The sequence below is a fragment of the Triticum urartu genome, chromosome 6A (assembly GCF_056163025.1).
Source record: "Triticum urartu cultivar PI428250 chromosome 6A, HENAU_Tu73, whole genome shotgun sequence".
In the NCBI taxonomy this organism is placed as follows: domain Eukaryota; kingdom Viridiplantae; phylum Streptophyta; class Magnoliopsida; order Poales; family Poaceae; genus Triticum; species Triticum urartu.
Genome location: NC_141878.1, coordinates 535,859,086 through 535,868,816, shown reverse-complemented (window position 1 = coordinate 535,868,816; position 9,731 = coordinate 535,859,086).

Sequence of the window (9,731 nt, the reverse complement as noted above, 5' to 3'; positions counted from 1 at the left end):
CAACAAACTCGACGAAGGTAAAGAGTCAGGTATTAAACTTAAGTATGGTTGTGTTAAATCTTTTATGGATACCGATGCTTTTCAAAAGTTTAGCACTAAATATGGACTTGACTCTAAGATAGTAGCCTCCTTTTGTGAATCATTTGTTACTCATGTTGAACTCCCTAAGGAGAAGTGGTTTAAATATTACCCACCTATTAAAGAAGAAATTAAAGAACCGGTACCAGATAAAGAAGAAACTATATATACTTTATAATGCTGATCCAGTTGTTCGTACTGCTTATTTTGAGAAACCTCCTTTTCCTGCTAGGATAAAGGAACATGCTAAAGTTTCAACTATGGTTAACAAAAGCTCTGTTAGAACACCTAAACCAGATGAACAAACTAGAGTTGAACCAAATATTTCTATGGTTAAAGATCTCTTGGAAGAAGATGGGGATGGGCATGTTATCTACTTCTGTGCAGAAGCTGCTAGAATTCCCAAACCCAAAAAAGGGATAAAAATAGACCAGTTGTTGGCCTGCCTGTCATTTTAGTTAAAATAGGAGATCACTATTATGATAGTTTATGTGACATGGGTGCTAGTGTGAGTGCTATTTCTTACAAGTTATATCAAGAAATTAGGGAAGACATAGCACCTACAGAGTTAGAAGACATAGATGTCACTATTAAACTTGCAAATAGAGAGACCATATCACCTTGTGGGATTATTAGAGATGCTGAAGTCTTGTGCGGGAACATAAAATACCCTACTGATTTTCTTGTTCTAGGTTCCCCACAAGATGACTTTTGTCCCATTATCTTTGGTAGACCTTTCTTGAACACCATTAATGCTAACATAGATTGTCAGAAACAAACTGTGGGTGTTAGCTTTGGTGATGAGTCTCATGAGTTTAATTTTTCCAAGTTTAGTAGGAACCATCATGAAAAAGAATTGCCTAGCAAGGATGAATTAATTGGTCTTGCTTCTATTGTTGTGCCACCTACTGATCCTTTAGAACAATGTTTGCTAGACCATGAGAATGATTTACATATGCATGAAAGAAATGAAATAGATAATATTTTCTTTGAACAACGTCCTCTGCTTAAACAAAATTTGCCTATTGAAACTCTTGGAGGTCCTCCTCCACCTAAGGGTGATCCTGTGTTTGAGTTAAAACAATTGCCAAACACTTTGAAATATGCTTATCTTGATGAAAAGAAGATATATCCTGTTATTATCAGTGCTAACCTTTCAGAACATGAAGAAGAAAGGTTATGGAAAGTTCTAAGAAAGCACCGAGCTGCTATTGGATATACTCTTGATGATTTAAAGGGCATTAGTCCCACTCTATGTCAGCACAAAATTAATATGGAACCTGATGCTAAACCCGTTGTTGATCACCAACATCGGTTAAATCCAAAGATGAAAGAGGTGGTAAGAACGGAAATATTAAAACTTCTGGAAGAAGGTATAATTTATCCAATAGCTGATAGTAGATGGGTAAGTCCTGTTCATTGTGTACCTAAGAAGGGAGGTATAACTGTTGTTCCTAATGATAAGAATGAACTTATTCCACAAAGAATTGTTACAGGCTACAAAATGGTAATTGATTTTAGGAAATTAAATAAAGCAACTAGAAAAGATCATTACCCTTTGCCTTTTATTGATCAAATGCTTGAAAGATTATCCAAGCACACACTCTTTTTCTTCCTTGATGGATATTCTGGCTTTTCACAAATACCTGTTTCTCAACCTGATCAAGAAAAGACCACTTTTACTTGTCCTTTTGGAACCTATGCTTATAGACGTATGCCTTTTGGTTCATGTAATGCACCTGCTACCTTTCAAAGATGTATGACTGTTATATTCTTTGACTTTTGTGAAAATATTGTTGAGGTTTTCATGGATGACTTCTCTGTTTATGGGAAGTCTTTTGATGATTGTTTAAACAATCTTGATCGAGTTTTGCAGAGATGCGAACAAACAAATCTTATCTTGAATTGGGAGAAATGCCACTTTATGGTTAATGAAGGCATTGTCTTGGGTCATAAAATTTCTGAAAGAGGTATTTAAGTGGACCAAGCTAAGGTTGATGCTATTGAGAAAATGCCATGTCCTAAGGACTTCTCTAAAAATTTTAGCCTCTTACTAGTCTCTTGCAAAAGGATATTCCTTTTATTTTTGATGATGATTGTCTTTAAGCCTTTGAAACACTCAAGAAAGCCTTAATTTATGCACCTATTGTTCAACCACCTAATTGGAACTTGCATATTGAAATTATGTGTGATGCTAGTGATTATGTTGTTGGTGCTGTTCTAGGACAAAGAGTTATTAAGAAATCGAATGTTATTCATTATGCTAGTAAAACTCTAGACAATGCTCAAAGAAATTATGCTACTACTAAAAAAGAATTCTTAGCCGTGGTGTTTGCTTGTGATAAGCTTAGACCTTATATTGTTGATTCCAAAGTAATTGTTCACACAGACCATGCTGCTATTAAATATCTTATGGAAAAGAAAGATGCTAAACCTAGACTTATTCGTTGGGTTCTCTTGTTACAAAAATTTGATTTGCATATTATTGATAGAAAAGGAGCTAAGAACCCCGTAGCTGATAACTTGTCTAGGCTTGAAAATGTGCTTGATGACCCACTTCCTATTGATGGTAGTTTTCCTGATGAGCAGTTAGTTGCAATAAATGTTGCTAATGGTACTCCTTGGTATGCTGACTATGCTAATTACATTGTTGCTAAATATTTGCCACCTAGCTTCACATACCAACAAAAGAAAAAAATCTTCTATGATTTAAGACATTACTTTTGGGATGACCCACATCTTTATGAAGAAGGAGTAGATGGTATTATTAGACGTTGTGTACCTGAGCATGAACATGGACAAATCCTATGAAAATGTCTCTCCGAGGCTTATGAAGGGCATCATGCTGGAGATAGAACTGCTCACAAGGTATTGCAGTTTGGATTTTATTGGCCTACTTTCTTCAAGGATGCTCGTAAGTATGTCTCATCTTGTGATGAATGTCAAAGAATAGGTAATATCGGTAAGCGTCAAGAAATGCCTATGAATTATTCACTTGTTGTTGAACCATTTGATGTTTGGGGGTTTGATTACATGGGACCTTTTCCTTCCTCTAATGGGTATACACATATTTTGGTTGCTGTTGATTATGTTACTAAATGGGTAGAAGCTATTCCAACCAGTAGTGCTGATCACAACACCTCTATTAAAATGCTTAAGGAAGTTATTTTTCCAAGATTTGGAGTCCCTAGATATTTAATGACTGATGGTGGTTCACACTTTATTCATGGTGCTTTCCGTAAAATGCTTGCCAAGTATGATGTTAACCATAGAATTGCATCATCCTATCATCCTCAGTCTACTGGTCAAGTTGAACTTAGCAATAGAAAAATAAAATTAATTTTGCAAAAGACTGTCAATAGGTCCAGGAAGAATTGGTCTAAGAAATTAGATGATGCACTTTGGGCTTATAGAACAACTTATAAAAATCCTATGGGTATGTCTCCTTACAAAATGGTTTATGGAAAAGCTTGTCATTTGCCTCTTGAGTTAGAACATAAAGCATATTGGGCAATTAAAGAACTCAATTATGATTTCAAACTTGCTGGTGAAAAGAGGTTATTTGATATAAGCTCATTAGATGAATGGAGAACCCAAGCTTATGAAAATGCAAAGGTATTCAAAGAAAAATTTAAAAGATGGCATGACAAAAGAATCCAAAAGTGTGAGTTTAAAGTTGGAGAATATGTTCTTTTGTACAACTCTCGTTTTAGATTTTTTGCAGGAAAGCTCCTCTCGAAATGGGAAGGCCCTATGTCATCGAGGAGGTTTAGCTGTCTGGAGCCATCAAAATAAATAATTTTGAAGGCACTAACTCAAAGGTTGTCAATGGGCAACGAATAAAGCATTATATCTCAGGTACGCCTATTAATGTTGAAAGTAATATTATTCAAACCTTGACACCGGAAGAACATATAAAAGAGTCCTTCCGAAACACTACAGAATCATGAAAATAAGGAGGTACGTGATACGGTAAGTAAACGAACTCCGGAAAATCTGCAAAATTATTTTTTATCAATTTTGGAATAGTTTAGAATTTTGGGAATAAAGAAACTACCAGGAAGTGTCCCCTGGTTGGCACAATACACCAGGGCGTGCCAGGCTTGCCTGGCGCTCCTAGGTGGGTTGTGCCCACCTCGGACACCTCCTGTATTCCGTTTTTCTTCTGTATACTTGTCCTCCAAGATACAAAAATCTATATATACTTCCCGGACCTGTTAAGCACCGTATCATGGAGAAAATCCTCTGTTCTCTTTTCTTGCCGTTTCTGGTCAGATTTGTCAAGCCAGGCATCATGTCTTCCTGCTCCTCCAACCACATGGAAGAAGATGCTTGGCTGATGAAGACCGTAATCAAAGGAGGACAAGGCCTCTTCTTCATCACCACCACCATCTTCTTCGTCACCAGAGGAGAAATGAGTATCGGGTATGGGCACTCCCCTTGGCTTCCGCCAAGCTTGGGGGAGGTGTCCCGGTATCGTATCACCCCACTATATTTTTACTTTTACTTATCTTAGTTTGATCTTTTTTGCTTTAGATGAAATAAAGTTTAGTTTGATCCTTTCTTGTTCGAGAGTTTGCTTAGTGATCTATCATTATAATTGTGTGCAAGTTATATAATAATGTTTAGTATGAGTCTTTGTTTTCTTTACTCTCATGTTGCAAATAAAGAAAAGAAAAGAAACAAGAAAGAAAGAAATAAAGAAAGGATAAAGATAATGAAAATATTATATTTGACAAACATAGCATTAGTCAATGATGCAAATCATGAAAGAATTAATAAGGGAAGAGAAGATTCACATATAAATATACTATCCTAGAAATCTTTTGTGATTGTGAGCCCTCATCAAAATATTATATGCCAAAATTGTTGACATTGGACAAGGAAGACAACTTAATGGTTTATGTTCGTTTATATTCACATAAAAGTCATATTGTCATAGATCCTTCAACATGTGGTGTTTGCCCCTACCTTTGCTAGCCAAAAATTCCGCGCTAAGTAGAGATACTACTTGTGCATCCAAAAACCCTTAAACCCAAATCATTTTCAAGTGCCCACCATACCTACCTAGGGATTGAACAAGACCCCTCAAGTAAGTTGTCATCGGTGCAAAAAGGCAATAAAAATTGCTTCTAAATATGTGAGATCATTTAGTGTAAGAGAAAATTGAGCGTTATACGAACTTGGATGACAAAGAATAAAAGCGACAGACTGCATAATTAAGGTTGTCATCTTAAGGGCAATACAGCGTGACATTCTCTTGCACTAAGGGATTAAGCATGCAAACAAATAAGTGCATGGCAACCTCTGCTTCGCTCTGCGAAGGGTCTATCTTTTACTTTTATGTATTTACTTTTATGCAAAGAGTCAAAGTTTTCCTTCTATTCCTTTTTATTTTCTCTTATTGGCAAGCATCATGTGGATAGGAAAAATCTAGGCACATATGTCTAGTTGAATATAGATAGCATGAGTTATTATTGTTGACATCACCCTTGAGGTGAGTATGTTGGGAGGCAAAACTATAAGCCCCTATCTTACTATGTGTCTGTTTGAAATGTTTTGCTCATGGGTACAAGGTGAGTGTTAGCAATCATAGAAGATTATATGATGGTTCAGTATGTGGACTTGCCTAAAGGCTCCGACACGTGACTCTTCCTGAAAAGATGATGAATTGTAGTTGCAAAGTTGACTGAGAACATAGTTTGTTGGTTTCTAATAGAGCTTTGGCTTTATACTTGATTATGTGATGAACTGTTACTTATTCATAGGAAGTATATGATGCAAGTTCTATGATAAAATTCCTATGTTAAATTTTGTTGTTGTTACAATAATTAACATGATGCTTCTATGTCCGTATTTTGTTTTTATCGACACCTCTCTCTCAAAGCATGTGGACATGCTTTTCGATTTTGGTTTTTGCTTGAGGACAAGCGAGGTATAAGCTTGGGGAGTTGATACGTCCATTTTGCATCATGTTTTATTACTATTATTTATAATGTTTATATCCATAATAATGCTTTTGGAGTAATTCTAATGCCTTTTCTCTCATAATTTGCAAGGAACACACCAAGAGGGAGAATTCCGGCAGCTGAAAATCTGGACCTGGAAAAGCTAGGCCAGGCCACCTATTCTGCACAACTCCAAATGAGCTGAAACTTTACGGAGATTTTTTATGGATTATTTGAGAAATATTGGAGCCAATAAACACCAAAAGGGGGGCCACCAGGTGGGCACAACCCACCTGGGCGCGCCAGGCCCCCTGGCGCGCCCTGGTGGGTTGTGGCCTCCTCGGCCCACCTCCGGTGCCCATCTTCTGGTATATAAGTCACTTTGACCTAGAAAAAAAAAATAAGGGGATGACTTTCGGGACGAAGCGTCGCCGCCTCGAGGCGGAACTTGGACAGGAGCACTTTTGCCCTCCGGCGGAGTGATTCTGCCAAGGGAACTTCCCTCCCGGAGGGGGAAATCATCGTCATCATCATCAACAACAACTCTCCCATCTTGGGGAGGGCAATCTCCATCAACATCTTCACCAGCACCATCTCATCTCAAACCCTAATTCATCTCTTGTATTCAATCTTTCTACGGGATCTATAGATTGTTGCTAGGGGGTGACTAGTAGTGTTGATTACATCTTGTAGTTGATTACTATATGGTTTATTTGGTGGAAGATTATATGTTCAGATCCATTATGCATATTAATACCCCTATGATCATGTTCATGTTTGTTGTTTGTGAGTAGTTACCTTCATTCTTGGGGTCATGGGATAAATCATTTTGCAAGTAATCATGTGAATTTGATATGTGTTCGATATTTTGATAGTATGTATGTTGTGATTCCCTTAATTGGTGGTGTCATGTGAACGTCGACTACATGAAACTTCACCATATTTGGGCCTAAGGGAATGCATTGTGTAGTAGTAAATAGATGGTGGGTTGCGAGAGTGACAGAAACTTAAACCCCAGTTTATGCACTATTCTGAAAGGGACCGATTGGATCCTAGAGTTTAATGCTATGGTTAGAATTTATTCTTAATACTTTTATCGTAGTTGCGGATGCTTGTGGGAGGGTTAATCATAAGTAGGAGTTTTGTTCAAGTAAGAATAGCACCTAAGCACCGGTCCACCCACATATCAAATTATCAAAGTAGCGAACACAAATCAAACCAATATGATGAAAGTGATTAGATGAAATTCCAGTGTACCCTCAAGAACGCTTTGCTTATTATAAGAGACCGTTTTGGCCTGTCCTTTGACTCAAAAGGATTGGGATACCTTGCTACATACTTGTTACTATTATCGTTACTTGCTCATTACAAACTATCTTGCTATCAAACTACTCGCTACTTACAATTTCAGCACTTGCAGACACTGCTACCTCTTGAGCATGCGTTGGTTTTCCACTGAAGAGGAAAGGGTGATGCAACAAAGTAGCATAAGTATTTCCCTCAAGTTTTGAGAACCAAGGTATCAATCCAATAGGAGACTACACGCAAATCTCCTAGTACCTGCACAAACAAATAAGAACCTTGCAACCAACACGATAAAGGCGTTGTCAATCCCTTCACGGCCACTTGCAAAAGTGAGATCTGAGAAAGATAATAAGATAAATATTTTTGGTATTTTTGTTGTATAGATTGGAAAGTAAAGATTGCAAAATAAATATTAAATTAGAATTGTAGATCGGAAACTTATATGATGTAAAGTAGACCCGGGGGCCATAGGTTTCACTAGTGGCTTCTCTCAAGATAGCATATATTATGGTGGGTGAACAAATTACTGCCGAGCAATTGATAGAAAAGCGCATAGTTATGAGAATATCTAGGCATGGTCATAAACATAGGCATCACGTCCGTGTCAAGTAGACCGAAATGATTCTGCATCTACTACTATTACTCCACACATCGACCGCTATCCAGCATGCATCTAGAGTAGTAAGTTCATAAGAACAGAGTAACGCATTAGGCAAGATGACATGATGTAGAGGGATAAACTCAAGCAATATGATATAAACCCCATCGTTTTATCCTTGATGGAAACAATACAATACGTGCCTTGCTGCCCCTGCTGTCACTAGGAAAGGACACCACAAGATTGAACCTAAAGCTAAGCACTTCTCCCATTGCAAGAAAGATCAATCTAGTAGGCCAAACCAAACTGATAATTCGAAGAGACTTGCAAAGATATCAAATCATGCATATAAGAATTCAGAGAAGAATCAAATATTGTTCACAGATAAAATTGATCATAAACCCACAATTCATTGGATCTCGGCAAACACACCGCAAAAAGTATTACATCAAATAGATCTCTAAGAACATCGAGGAGAACTTTGTATTGAGAACCAAAGAGAGAGAAGAAGCCATCTAGCTAATAACTATCGACCCGAAGGTCTGTGGTAAACTACTCACACATCATCGGAGAGGCTATGGTGTTGATGTAGAAGCCCTCCGTGATGGAATCCCCCTCTGGCAGATCGCCAGAAAAGGTCCCCAAATGGGATCTCACGGGTACAGATGGTTGTGGCGGTGGAAAAGTGGTTTCGTGGCTCCCGTGGATGTTTTCAGGGTATAATGTTATATATAGGCGAAAGAAGTGAGTCGGTGGAGCTACGAGGGGCCCACGAGGGTGGGGGCGTGCCTGCCCCCTGGGCGCACCGCCCTACCTCGTGGCCGCCTCGTGGCTTCCTTGACCTCCACTCCAAGTCTCCTGGATTGCGTTTGTTCCAAAAAAGATCCTCGCGAAGGTTTCATTCCGCTTGGATTCCGTTTGATATTCCGTTTCTGTGAAACACTGAAATAGGCAAAAAATAACAATTTACACTGGGCCTTCGGTTAATAGGTTAGTCCCAAAAATAATATAAAAGTGCATAATAAAGCCCACTAAACATCCAAAACAGATAATATAATAGCATGGAACAATCAAAAATTATAGATACGTTGGAGACGTATCAAGCATCTCCAAGCTTAATTCCTGCTCGTCCTCGAGTAGGTAAATGATAAAAACAGAATTTTTGTTGTGGAATGCTACCTAACATAATTTTCAATGTAATTTTATTTATTGTGGCATGAATATTCAGATCCGGAAGATTCAAGACAAAAGTTTAATATTGACATAAAAACAATAATACTTCAAGCATACTAACCAAGCAATTATGTCTTCGCAAAATAACATGGCCAAAGAAAGCTATCCCTACAAAATCATATAGTCTGGCTATGCTCTATCTTCATCGCACAAAATATTTAAATCATGCACAACCCCGATGACAAGCCAAGCAATTGTTTCATACTTTTGATGTTCTCGAACTTTTTCAATCTTCACGCAATACATGAGCGTGAGCCATGGATATAGCACTATAGGTGGAATAGGATGGTGGTTGTGGAGAAGACAAAAAGGAGAAGATTGTCTCACATCAACTAGGCATATCAACGGGCTATGGAGCTGCCCATCAATAGATATTAATGTGAGTGAGTAGGGATTGCCATAAAACGGATGCACTAGAGCTATAAGTATATGAAAGCTCAACAAAAGAAACTAAGTGGGTGTGCATCCAACTTGCTTGCTCACGAAGACCTAGGGCATTTTGAGGAAGCCCATCATTGGAATATACAAGCCAAGTTCTATAATGAAAAATTCCCACTAGTATATGAAAG